Below are 14,224 nucleotides of genomic sequence, written 5' to 3' on the forward strand. Positions count from 1 at the left end.
GTCCCGGTTGGTGGGATGCAAATCTCCCAAAAATCTATCCGGGATAAACCAACCGGAACAAAAAGGGATCTTTTATCCCGGGTCATTCAACCGGGACTAAAGACCCCCTTTTATCCCGATTGGTAATACCAACCGGAGTAAAATAGGTTACCATGCCAGGCGCTGAAAAAAAAAAGAAATCCCGGGAGGGCCCCTCGCAAGTCACAAGTCACGTGATTTTTCACGCGAAATATGCGCGTGCGCGCTGCATGGGATTCGAACATTCAACCTCCAGCCTCGCGTGTAGTTTCCTTGCCATTCCACCTACACAGCACATCTAACTATATAGGGGATGCAATCCTTTTGTATTAACTCAGGGGGGCCCTTTTATCCCGATTGAAAATACCAACCGGGATAAAAGGGTTCGAGGGATTTAGTCCTCTTTCAGCCACCCCGTTGGGGACCCTTTTATCACGGTTTGAAACACCAACCAGGATAAAAGACCCCCTTTTATCTCGGTTGGTATTACAAACCGGGATAAAAGGGGACCCCTTTTATCCCGGTTGGTACTCTCAGGGTCTTTTTTTCCACTAGCCTTTGCAACCGGGATAAAAGGTTTATCCCGGTTGGTGAGCCCCCACCAGTGACCGAGCTTTAGTCCCGGTTGGTGAACCTTTTGTTCCGGACAAAATGGGGTGTATGGAAGGTGAGTTCTCTACTAGTGTTCTTAGTTATTAGAGAAACTCCAAAAGACTGCTAATATTACCCCAATACCTTCTTTGGGAAAAAAGAGAAAAAACGAACTCCACCAGTTCACCCAAAACTGCCTCAAAAGATTAGCGACGTGAAAACGGAGCGCATCACCGCGCATATTTGCGGGGAGTTCCTTCCTCCCCCAATCACCCCCTTCCCCGCACGCGTAGGGGCGGATCTAAGGCCCGGGCTGCTCGGGCTGCGGCCCGGGGCGAGCCCATATAGCCCCTTTAACATATGTGGTATTTAGCTAAAAAATCATGATCTCAATTAGTGAAAAGGAGGCTAAGGAAGTGTGAATCAGCACCTCAGCCTGGGACGAGCCCGTTCTGGATCCGTCCCTGCGTACGCGCGTCTCTTCCCGCGAGATTTGGCACGCGTGCTATGTTCCCTGCATCCCCACTCGATCCAATCCCGACCACCGATTCGACCCCTACCATCGATGGTGACGCCGCGGAAGTAGCAGCCGCAGACGCAGCCGCAGCCGCCGTCGCCACCGCAGGGTGAGGTGTCGGTGCAGCACGTGGCGAAGGCGTTCTCGGATGAGCTCCTCCGCAAGTTCGCTGACCCGGATGCGTGCCACCTCGCCACCACCCCGCCCCGCCGCAGCCTCGCGCTCCGCCGCAAGCGCTCGTACCGGCGCGTGGCCTCGGGCTCTCCGTGCAGGACTCCGAAGCGTCGGCGTCCGCGGGGACCGCGGAGCTGGCGGCGCCCAAGAGGCGGTGGAGCATCGGCGGGTTGGCAGACTGGAGGGCGAGGCTGCTCCTGCCGACAACCACGGCCGCATCCGTGCAGAAGGGCCAGGCCCGCCGGGGAGGGGCCGCGCAGCTCGACGACGCCACTGGCATCGGCCTCATCCTCGCCGCGCTGGAGCGGGTGAGTCAGACATGCAGCTCTCGAGTTCTCTAGGATGTGAATTGTTTAGCTAACCACTATAGCACATTGTTTAGTTTCTTGCATTGTTCCTACAATCACAGTGTCAATATATTTTGTCAAATTGCGCTAGGTTGCTTGCATTCTTTTGTTCGCCTGTCCATTTGAAAAGTCCACTTTTATCTGGCACTAAGTTCCTTGCTAGCTCCATTGTCCTTATGGTTTTTGTCTGATTTGTTCAGGTTTCCAAGTTAAGCCACCTGAGCAAACTTGCTCGTGATAACAACCGCGGTGGCTTCGCCCTCGCAACCCGGGGCGGTGGCCGCTGCTGACAGTAGCAATTCAGTGTAGTTAACCTGTCGCATCACCATTGTACCATTCAAAATTCGTTGCAAATACATAGGCATGTCCTAGTACTCTACAGCCTGGTGGGTTCCGAAATTTGTGGCTGGCCTGTGGTGGATTTTGCACCCTGGCCTTGAACCCGGAGGCTGCAGCGTGTAATAGTAGCAGAAACGCTGTGTAGAGCTGTTCGTTTCGTTTCAGGTTTCTCCCAAGATCTTTGGAGAGAATGCCGTAGCCGTAGCTTCAGCTGTCCTTGTTTGGGTGATTAAGATCTTGTGATGTGATGCGCCATCAAGCATTCAAGCTCTCGTGTGAGGGAAGTCGTGACATTAGGCTTTGCCGGTGGTGTCTGCAGGGCATCCAGGCACACGAGCTGAAGCTATTAGCGTTCTTGAAATTTGGTGAACAAATGACCGGCCAACTAATGGACTCAATTATGATGATATGGTCTGTTTTAAAATATTGGGGGAAGTTATTAGCGTTCTGCTGTGGGTTGATATGTTTTCGAAGGAAATTTTTTTTGGGACAACCCCAATACATGATTTTGGGGAAGAATTTTTTAGGAGCTCTTAGAGTTGCTCTTACGTATATAAAACAATCCTTGGGCTGACCATTTAAAAAAAAATTGGGAAAACAATTTTATTTGGGGGGGCGGTTAATGAACATGAAGTTGCTCTCTAAGTCAGAGAGAGGTTTCCGTATACCATCTCCCTTCATCAAGGCTTTGTCATCCCATTGCATCGTTTACACCCAAAACATAATCAAAATAAACCTGTAAGATCAATTTGATATTCACTTGATAACTTGAGACATCTATCTATATATGCCTCCATTCACTGGTCATGGAGGGCCGGGCGGAGTCAGAATGTGAACATTTTTTCATACCTTTATTCAAAGGAGAAAAACACAAGATATTACGACTAAGAAACTAGGTACTAGTAATGAATACAATCATTGTCAGAAGATGGTTGATGCTACTTGCAACAAATAAAAAGAGAAGGCATGCAGTCCCAAAAGGTTACAAAATATTATTCTGAAGCGAATATTTGTGGATGTGAACTGAAAAAAGACGCAACAGGAGCGTTTTCAAATATTCTCATACGCAGTTTGTCCTATAGCCAGCAGGGCGTGTACGGAAAAGATGACATTATGAGCTGTTCATTCCCTAATTCTTTGCCATATGCTGCTGGATATATATTGCCTAAGACTTCAACCTTTGAGCTATTGAAGTGATATGCCAATCCTCTTGTTATTGATTCACTCAAGAAGATAATCTCTTCAAAAGGATGAAACCCAAGAATATCCATGCACCCATGATAACCATCGTCAGAGTTCCATGCAGATTCCTCATCCTCTGATACTTGTGAGCTGAATTCAAATTCCTCTTCTACTGGTGCTTCCATGTTGTCATCTTTATCATATTCATCATAATAGCAATTGGTATCCTTATGATATTCATCATAATAGTGGTTGATATCCTGCAGAGTCCAAGGTCCTCGAACTGCTCGACCATAACCACAACCTGGTCTCCTGCTATACCCTAGCTTGTGCTTCAACAAACACTTACGAAGGTCCCTGTCATTCTTCAATACCCACTCCATCTTACAACCTGATTCGTCAAGGTTCCAGACTTGAACTCTACATCTTCCGACGATTGATGCGCAATACAATCCCTTTGCCGACTTTCCAAGATAAAAATGCGTACAGGTTTCCTCTGGCGGTTTAAGAATCACGTGGTACTTATCACTCGACAAGGATATTCTGTAGAATGAAATCATGAAGTCATCAAACATAGGATGAAGAAAAGCCTTGACATGGAGAATAAAACAAAACGCAAATAAACGAGGAGTGAGTACCTCATAACAAAATCAGTTTGACAGTGGATGTACAGTGCTCCTCGCCAGTAGACAGCATTCCGTTGCTCGCGCAAGTCGTCCCTCATGTCGGCGACGGTCCCTGCAGAACCACCTTCTCGAGCAAACGACCTCTCCTCCCACTGTCCAGTCCTCGATGAGAAAGCATGTAAGGTGCATACCAATGGCGGCCATTCCGATTGTTCTACCGCAGGGTCCCGATCATCAATAGAACTGTCGTAGTCCGGATATCCAGGCAGCTCCTTGTACAGAAGATGGCTAACCGAGACCACATCGTAGTCCGGCGACACGGCTGGATCATACACGAGGTACATGTCTTGGTAGGTGTCCATCTCCATGGGTGGGGGTGGGAGTGGGGGCAGGCGAGCCACCCACCGTGTGGCCGGGTTGAGTACGTACCAACAGATGCCGTCGTCGTCGAAGCCATTCACCAGCACAAGGCCATTGCAGTGGTCGTGGACTTCGCTCCATGAACGGGATGTGGGCTCGGGCAGGTAGTCGTGCTTGCCGGAGACGGAGGGGCGGCCGGCCGTCGAGGGGCAGGAGAAGAGCTCCGAGATGTAGTAGTTGTTGAAGTTGATGAAGATCCCGCCCAGCGAGAGCGGGAGGAGGTCCGCCCGCAGGAGGCGGTGGGCGTCCACGACGGCGCGCCACGCCGCGCAGAGACGCACCGGGACGCGGCGAGACCCCGCGGCGGGAGGCGGCGGAGGATGTCCGCGAGCACGTCGTCGGGCAGCACCGCCACCGTGCCCGCGTTCTCCTCAGTTGCCGTCTCTCCCTGGTCGCGGCGATCCATCGCCTCTCTTGCTTGGGATCCGTCGGAATAAGAGGCATTTTACGTTCATTTTAATTCGAAATATAGAATAAAATATGATAGTTAAGATAGCGAAATAGAAACATGATCTATTGTATTTGTAATGAATATAAAGAGTAGGTACTATAAAACATAAGAATTGAACAAGAAAGTTCAAAAGGAAATACCTAGAGGCAGGACCAATTCCGGAGGAACCGAATACGCTGTTACCCAACATTGGTAGTCGAGCCTGTTCGATGTAGCCGTTCAAGAGTTGATGCAGTGTACAGCTGAGGCAGTGCTAGCCGTAGACGAACAGTGAGCAGTCGCACATACGTGCTTCCCAAAAACTTGATCGCCCTAGTAGGCGAAGTCCGTGCACACAGATCACCAGAACGGAGATGACAAAAGCGCAGCACAATAGTGGACAAAAGCTCTGGTGGTAAGTGTTTTCGCACGCGAAAGAATGAGAGGCAGCCCCTCTCTTATAGGCAACAGAAGACCTTTGGATACCTAGGTTAATGCAACAATTAAAATGTCAGTTCCTGAAAACTACCAGCCATTAGCAGTAGTCAGTTACTGATCATTTGAATAATCAGTTACCAGTCACTAAATGAGTGTTCAGTTACTGATCATCAACTATGACAAAAAAAACTGCAAAACCTGACCAACTTCTTGACACGGCACAGCACGGCTCTCACCGAGGCGAGCGAGCGCGCATGTAGCATCCTGCTATCTCTCTATCAACTTCTCAACAGGTGCAGCACAACTTCACCATATAAGTTGATTAGAGACCCTCTCGATTTCCAAATTGGTTTTATTCTTTTTGTAACTACCACCACTAATGGACCTTGAGATTTATTTGATTAATTAAACAATTGGACCTACCCAATTATTCTAACAGATCTTGATCCGCTACGCGCGCCGGGAAGCAAGCAGTTGACGATCGATCGGACGGGCCTTTCGGATCTGAAACGATTCGTGGGGAACGAATGGGGAGGTTGTTGGGATTGATCGGTGGAGAAGCAGAGAGAGATTTATGAGGAACGGAGCGGAGGCTGCGGCGTGCGCGGTGCTCGCAAGTGACGCAGCACAGGCCGCGTGGCAGTTTTAGCTTACTGGTCGCGCATGCCATATTCCGATTTGTGGCCATCGATTGCAAAGTCTGGAACTGAATTCAACTGCATGCAGATAATTAAAGATGAGCATCACGAATAGGTCGTCGTCAATCATCGTGTTCCTGTATTATGTAGCTTCGAGTGATGGGACGACGCGGGCAACATTTCATCATGAACAAGATGGTTTGAGCCGTTCTTATGGTTCTCTTGTTCTTTCTCATGTTGTTCTTGATCCCTTGCCTCGGCCTTCGTGCAACTATCCTCATACAAGCAAAGCGGGTGGCCATCAGAGCAGAGCCCAGTCACGCAATTCGATCACTACTTGTTTATTTGCGCTTGTTACTCTAGGGCAGGCAGGTACGGATCAATTGCTTAACCATGACGAGCGCTTAGCTCATCTCACAACAAGCCACTGAAACGACCGAATGATCCCATCAGGTTTCTTTGAAGCTGCTGATTTCTCTTACAACTACTCAGGCCAAGTACATTGGTGTCGTCTAATAGGCGATCTCATGCATTGACACGTAATCTTGAGACGATTTAACAGGCAACCTGTACAATGGGTTGTCCTATAAGTTGTCTGGTAGTGGTATATAATTCCTTAATTTGTGCATAAGAAAAATAAAATATTATGAGTTGCATGGCAACAATAACTCGTACAATGGTTGTTAAGTTGTCTCGTAGTCCTACAATTTAGCTCATGAGGTGGTTGTTTCGCGAAGCAACAACCTCTTTCTCTCTCCTCGCTCTCTCTCCTCCACATCATCAAAAATCCTACGTGGCATTGCATGAGACGACCTATAAGACTGTTGACGTGTAGTAATGTACTTGCCCCTTAATATGTCGTGTGTATGGCAAATTTCTTCCAACATCAGGAACGACCAAACACTTCTTTCATACTAGTTATCATATACTACCTCGTACTAGTACGTACTGGGGCATGCAAAATTGGTTACATAGAACCACAAAGACAGAAAGTATCCAAATCATTTTGTTTCATTAAGGTGGAGAAAAACAAATTGCATTGACTCACATGATACAACTAGCTGCTAAGATGGATAGGCACCTACAACCAAAAACAAGAGGGAAGAACAAATATTTTTTTTAAAAAATATTATAGAAAATTAAAATCTCCCAATAGCAACCAAATCAATATCTGTGTGTACAAAAGGCTTGTCGATTGTATTTCTAGTTGCAACCAAGTTCCAACATATGCTTAGTTTCTAGATGGTGTTCTAGGACCATGTCCATATCCAAACTGTTCTATCCAACAGGGTGCATATGGAAAAGATGATTCTATGATCTGTTCATTAGTTAGCTCTCTGTCATAACCTTTTGGGTATATGTTTCCCATGTCTTCCATAGTTGAGCTATTTAAATGATAGGCAATTCCTCTTCTTATTGATTGGCTCAAGAAGATAATCTCTTTATATGGATGAAATCCAAGGATATCAAAATATCCGCAGTTAAAGTTTCTACCTTCACTGTCCACTCTATATGTGGCGGAACCGCCTAAATTAACTTGGCTAAAGCACACTTAAGTCGCCTAAACGCGATCATGTACTTTAAACAAGTCAACTTGGTCGTCCGTCGGATTTCCTCCGATAAAACCACGTAACGCAGGATCGAGAAAGCAAAACTCACACGATGGTGAGTGGTTACAGAGATTACAACAGTCCACCCAGATTAAACAAAGTGCATCGATTTATTACAACATAAAGTTCAGAAATTCAAACATAGTTTGTAGAGTGTTCAAGCAGCGGAAATAAAACGCACGGAAACTAAACGTCGATGCACGATATCATGAAGAAGCCGATCATGACATCACTGACCCCTGTCCTCGCCGTCTGAGGAGGGATCCCACTCGACCGTCCAACCCGGAGGGAGCTGGGTAGACCAAGCAGAACTAGCAGCGAACTCAGAAACATCATCCTCACCTGAAAAGAGGTGCCACAAACAAGGCTGAGCAACTATGCTCAACAAGACTTAACCGACCTGTGGTACTAATCCACTAACACCTAGACATGTAAGCTTTTTGGCTCTGGGTTTTGTTTTGCCAAAAGCGACTAGTGTAGGTCCTTACTTTCAACATTTTAGCCACCAGTTCTACTGTTGTTTATCATTCTAAGTTAGCAACTATACTAAACAAGCATAGTTTTCCAAGCAATTAATAACAAGTAACAATATTATATCATCATCCTCTTTCATTCTTACTCGGTGTAGCATAGCGATCAAGTAGTCCCACACTGTGAGAGGCAGACGAATCGATTCGAATTTATTAACCATGCATGGCGAACCTAATCCCACGACATCCGCGCACCACGAAGGGTCGCTTCACTTGTCAGCCGTCCCCATCGATCCCTAGGTACGTGTCAGGTCCAAACTTCCTTTGGCATGCAATGCTCCACAGTCCCGGTCTCTACCGTACTATGACCGCCATTGCACCCACATGATGCACCATGGGAACGACGTTCCAAGGACAGCAGGGGTATAAGCCACGTCCCAGTTCAATCAGGTACTAGGCTTCCCCATCCCATACTAGGTATGAGATTAGTACTTTCAAACACTTGATCACGAACACCATCACCTTTCGACCTTAGTCCAATTTCAAGTAGACAGACGGGGCAAACCACCGAGTACCAACATAAGCCCAGCCCCGTCCATCATCCTTATAGTTGCAATGAAAAGAAAATCATTCAACTCCTATAACTCGCGAGTGACAGGAAATCACTCGACTTTTACCGAGTCCTATTTAGCATTGCAACTACTCGACTTCTTATACTAGTGTTCAGATCAAGGGGCACTATATTCATGCATCTATGGTTTCAATCAATTCCTATAAACGTAAATGCATAATCAAAACAACCAATATGTTGCAAGTATTTAAACATAGGAATTTATGCTCCGGGGCTTGCCTTCACACTCGGAGTTAGCGAACTGGTCCTCGGCTTGCTCTAGCACGGGGTCGACTTCGGCGTGGTGTAGATCCGCTACAACTTCCTCTTCGGGCGTCGGGTGCAGCTCGTATGTACCGTCGGCGATGTTAACTTCTACATGAAATGCAGGTGCAAATGATTCAACATGCAAAACCAAGAGTCTGAAAGGCATTTCATATATTATTCCTTTTTATCTTTCTCTAAAAAGGAAAGAGGTTTTCATTAACTTTCAAACCAAGTCTCATAATTTTCCTGTGAACTACACCTCATTCCTGAATTATTCCAAGTGGTTTCATATTTTTATCATCTCTGGATTTATCATTATGCAAAAAGAAAAATCTACCCGTAGATTTCAATTAATAAACTAAAACAGTAACTTAAATGTCTAAGCTAGGCTCTAAACCATTTTTCTAAGCTTTTATTCTCTGAAACAAACACTTGAGAGTTGGATTTACCTTTTTAGCATTTTTCTGTGATTTGCTATGATTTAAACTAGCTTAAACAAGGATTAAATCATATAACATTAATCTTAATAGAGACATGTGTAAACTTATTTTTATACGAAACTACACAGAATATTGAGTCTAACAAAATTTATCTTGCATTTTTAGCATTTTTCTACACTTTTCTATGCCTTTTTAAACTTTCAGCCTTTTTAGATCTAGGGAAAAAAAAAGAAAAAGAAAACCGAGGCAATCTTCAAATCTAGCCCTCCAGTCTATGGGTTAAATGCGTAGGGGCCCCTGGATCTTGCGCCTACACCCCTGGACAAAAACCCACCTCAAACATAAATCCCACGATTTTCCCCATAACCCCCTGACTTTCTTTTCCACTCGCAACTAGACCCCTGGCCTTCTTCTTCCTCTGGAACAGAACGCGCAGCACAGCAAAATTCAGGCACGGCACAAAACATGGCGCTGGAACTTGGGGGCCGGCCACGACAGAGGGAAGGGAAGAGCACACGGCAGGGGGAAGAGGAGAGGGGCGGCGCCTTGGGCCAGGAGTGCTCACCAGAGACGCTACGATGAGGAGGGACGGCGTGCAGCAGTTCTCACGGCACAGGGAGGGGGCGGATGGGGGCTCGTGTGGAGGGGGCTGCTCGGCAAGGGAGGGAGCCTGGGAAGGGGCAAAATGGAAGCGGGACGACGAGGAGGCGCCGTGGCTGCAAGGAATCGACCGGAGACTCGCTCACGGCGGTGGATTTCGCCGGCAAAGTTTGAGCGTGGCGAGGTGCTGCGAGAGTGGGGAGGGGAGTACGGTGGGGTGGGCGAGCTATTTATAGCCGCGACGAGCTCGTGGGGCTGGCCGGTGGGTCGGAGGGGCGTTGGTACGCTGCTGCGGGGTGGACCGGCCACGGCGAGCACCATTGGCGGATAGGGGAGGCGACTTGGCGGGCGTGCTTGCAGGCGGGCGCCGCAGGCGAAGCAGGCATGCACGGGTGAACGGCTCCATCAGGGCGCTGCAGGCGAGGCCGAGGAGCTGTTGCGTCTTGTCTCGGGCGTACGTTGGCGAGCACAGCGGCGGTGGCGTGCCAGAGCGGCGCGTGCGGATAGAGCAGCGGCAGGGGGCAACTCGATGGGGCAGCGACGAGGAGCACGTGCCACGGGGCGGCCGGCGAGGGGAGCGCGACGCACGCGTGCTCGGCGTGAGCTCTGGTGCGGGATTTGCGGGATCGGACGATAGGGCAATCTTCGAGCGCGATCTTCTCCAGATTTTTGAACTGCACAACCCCTACCCCCTTTACAAAAGTTGTAGGCCTAGGATCTAAGTTCAATTCTTGTAATTGTCTTGATTTCAAATTCGAAGCTGAATTGAAGATAAAACGCTTCAAAGTTTGGCAAAATCCGAAACTTTCAGACTTGAACACTTCAGCCATTTTTGACAGTGTTGACCATTTTAGCTGCGTTTGACCTCGTTTTTAAAAACCTTCCGTGCAGATTTTGGCCTATGCTCAAAAATCAAAGTTGTTAAGGACTCGTAGCACTAAAACTTTCATAAAAGGTTTGTCATTAGCATACATTCGAAAATGTGAGAAAAAGGGCTCCAAAGTTCTGACTTTATTTGATCTGCACCTTTCGGCCCAGATTTGTAATTCGATATTTTGACCCTTTTCCGATCAGTTTCAAGCAAAACGCTAATTACAAAAGTTGTTAGAATTTGTGAGTTATACAACTCTTAGTTAGGCATATTTTTAAGTTCTTAAGACAAAAATTGAGTTATGGCTTAAACACATGTTTAGCTCGTGAGGGGCAAAAGGGGTCATTTTACTTGGGTGCAAGGCTGTTCATTGGTTCCATTAAGCTTTAATGACTTCACTTAAGCTCAAAGAAGGTAAATTTTGGCTCATTTGCTACACTATATTCAGTCTCATCATCATCCGATGCATCTGAGCTCCACACAAATTTCTTTCTTAAAATTGCTTTCTTCTTGACATCCTTTTTGTAATTGTTGTTAATATCCTGAAGTATCCAAGGTCCGCGCACTTTTTGATTACAATGATCATTATAATTTTGACATGGTTCCTTGAGCTTATTCTTCATTAACAACGGAAGAAGGTCCCGGTCATGCTTCAACACCCACTCCATCTGAGAACACGATTCATTAAGGATCCAAACTTGAAGTCTGCATCGTCCTTGAAATGATGCACAATAAATCCCCTTTTCTGACTTCCCCAAATACAATTCTGTAATTCCTGCTGCCGGTGGTTTAATTACATAATACTTGTCATTTGACAAGGACATTCTGCAAAATTATATTGTCATTTAATGGTTAGAAAACCATAGGAAATAAAAATCTTGTCATGTACGGGAAAAATCAAAACATAGCAGACATTATAACTCCTAGATGCATTGGTTGCATCTAATAGGTTCGCCGACTGTTGGTTGCCACCGTGTGCACTGGACATTACAAGAGAAATTGGTTGCATTAATAAACACAACTATGCCAAGTTGGCAGTGTTGACAGGCAGGCCTCGATGGGTGCCACCGTGCCAGATCGTCGAGTATCAATGCTGTCAGATTTGGTGATGTTAAACTCTGGATGGAGGAAAATAGATTACTGAAGGAAACTTATCTGAATATAGAGTTAATTCATTGTGAAAGGAAGGAATGGGAGTTTTTCCTCGAAACCCAAATATTACCTCATTTGCTAGCAGGATAAATTGAAAGACCAAGATCATTTTAATGCTATTTTGAAACATCACTTTCATTTGAGTTGCATTTACTGTAGTGGCACTATTCAGATTATAGTCCTATTGTCTCACAAGTTGCTTCATTGTCTAATGTCGATTGAGATGATTGGAATCAACATAGATCAGTACTTATCGGAATTCATCTTGGATGCCTGTTTCCACTTAAATCAAGTGAGTGAAACTTGAGGCCAGATATGAGATTTTCTAATTGTTTGCTAGAGAGTCGCAGGCTCAAATGTTTATTTAGCAAATGGCTTCTTAAACTTCTTACTGAGAAGGTATGTGGCAAGAATTGTTACATAACAAATATTTGAAGGATAAAACTCTTGCTCAAGTACATGCAAAACCCACTTATTCACCCTTTTGGAAAGGGCTGATGCGGGTCAAGGATGGATTCTTCACCATAGATTTTTCAAAATTGGAAATGGACAATCCATTCGTTTTTGGAAGATATTTGGCTTGGTGACACACCTTTGGCTCAACAATATCCGTCATTATATAATATTATGCGACACAAGCATGTTCGTGTTGCAAATGTACTTGCTCAAACACCCTTAAATATTGCTTTTAGAAGAGGTTTGACTAGTAATAAATGGAACGAATGGTTGCATTTATGTCAGCGCCTAATGATAGTTAACTTGTCTGTTGATCCAGACCAGTTTGTTTGGAAACTAACTACTACTGGTAAATTCACTGTGAAGTCTCTGTATCTCCAACTCATGAATGGTAATACGAGATACTTGCACAAATACTTATGGAAGTTAAAAGTACCCTTGAAGGTTAAGATTTTCATGTGTCCTGTTAACAAAAGATAATCTGGCTAAACGGAATTGGAACGGATGTCAAAAGTGTTGCTTTTGTGACTCAATGGAGTCCGCTGAACACTTGTTTTTATCATGTCCTTTTGCCCGCAATATTTGGCGTATAGTTTACTTCACTTATAATATACCACCCCCTTCCAATATTAAGAATATGTTCGGAAATTGGCTTAACGGGGTAGATAAGAAAAATAAGGCTAGGATACGTATTGGAGTGTCAGCTTCATGTTGATCCATTTGTAACTGCATGAATAACTTTATCTTTAACAAACAAACGGGTACTAATTTTTTGCAGGTTATTCGTATGGTGGTGCACTGGATACAATTATGGTCCCACCTCCTCCCGATGGATCAGTGGGAGCCTATAGTTACTGGATGCAACCAGCTGCTGATGGTTGCACAGGACTTCTATTTCCAGGCTGCTGGGTGGCAACACACTAGGAAAATTGCAAATGGATAGCTATTTGATGCTTTTCATTTTTACATGGTTGATTCATGCCTCAACCTTGACTGCTCCATGATTATAATATTTGAAATCTTCTGAAGTATACAATAAAAAAAGCTGTGTGCATCGATTGATCCAGAGGTCGGGGTAATCCCCATCTCGAAAAAAAAAGAGAGTCACAGGCAGATTAATTTGAAATAGAAACTTGATGCTACACTACACTGCATAATATTAGACGAATTCTGTCAGTCCAAGACCTTGTTTAATATGTTGGAAGCTACATTTATGTGTGTGCGGACGTGGCTAATTCTAAACCAAAAGTAATCATGAGGTTATGACTTCATACATGCACTGCAGTTCTGAAGAAGGTAGATGTCTCGTCTGTTCCCCCAGATTTTCTCATGAATTTGTCCTGCAACTTTGCTATTCGCAATGGGGCCAAGTGTTTTCTGCTTAAGTATTTTTTTTCAGTGGGTACAAACAAACATGATCGCAGCCAAGCAGAACTTACTGTTATGCGTTTGTTGTCCTACCAAGCTATGACTATGCAGGACATATTTTACTGACCAAACACCTCATTTGTGCGCTACTACATATGTGAATTTTAATTTTTCTGAAAAAGATTATTGCTACTTGTAAAATCACATTTTTTTGTTGTTTAGAGAAGATTTTCAGTCCCTCGAGGTGCCTAATACTTGCTTTTGTCGGTCAGATACCAGTTTTCAGTACTGAAGAAACGTTACATCAGCTGTCAACATCTTGTTGGGATGCTGAGATCACCTGTCAACATCTTGTTGGGATGCTGAAAGTTTATGAGATTATCTCAATAATGCACTACTTATGACATTATTATCATGTTCTGATTAATGACAATGTTGTACGACCTACCAGAATAAAAAAGAAATTATCTAGATCTGCTGCTGCTGTAATAGTGTCGGTGGTGGTTCCGACGAACGAGACAGTGAGACAGGCTGTACCCAGTGGAGTTCGGTGGATTACTCATGTGTTGCTTACTTGTTTAGTGTATATACTTGCATGATTGCATTTGGACTTACATGAGGTGAAATGGATTTTAGTACACCTAATAAAAGAAGCATAAA

At 45.1% G+C, this 14,224-nt stretch overlaps 1 pseudogene; it reads left to right on the forward strand.

Annotated features, from left to right (window-relative positions):
• The first annotated feature begins 669 nt into the window (after positions 1-669).
• On the forward strand, positions 670-2,157 carry LOC101766376 (annotated as a pseudogene).
• Positions 2,158-14,224: the final 12,067 nt, after the last annotated feature.

Source organism: Setaria italica, chromosome IX (genome assembly GCF_000263155.2).
Source record: "Setaria italica strain Yugu1 chromosome IX, Setaria_italica_v2.0, whole genome shotgun sequence".
NCBI classification, from domain to species: domain Eukaryota; kingdom Viridiplantae; phylum Streptophyta; class Magnoliopsida; order Poales; family Poaceae; genus Setaria; species Setaria italica.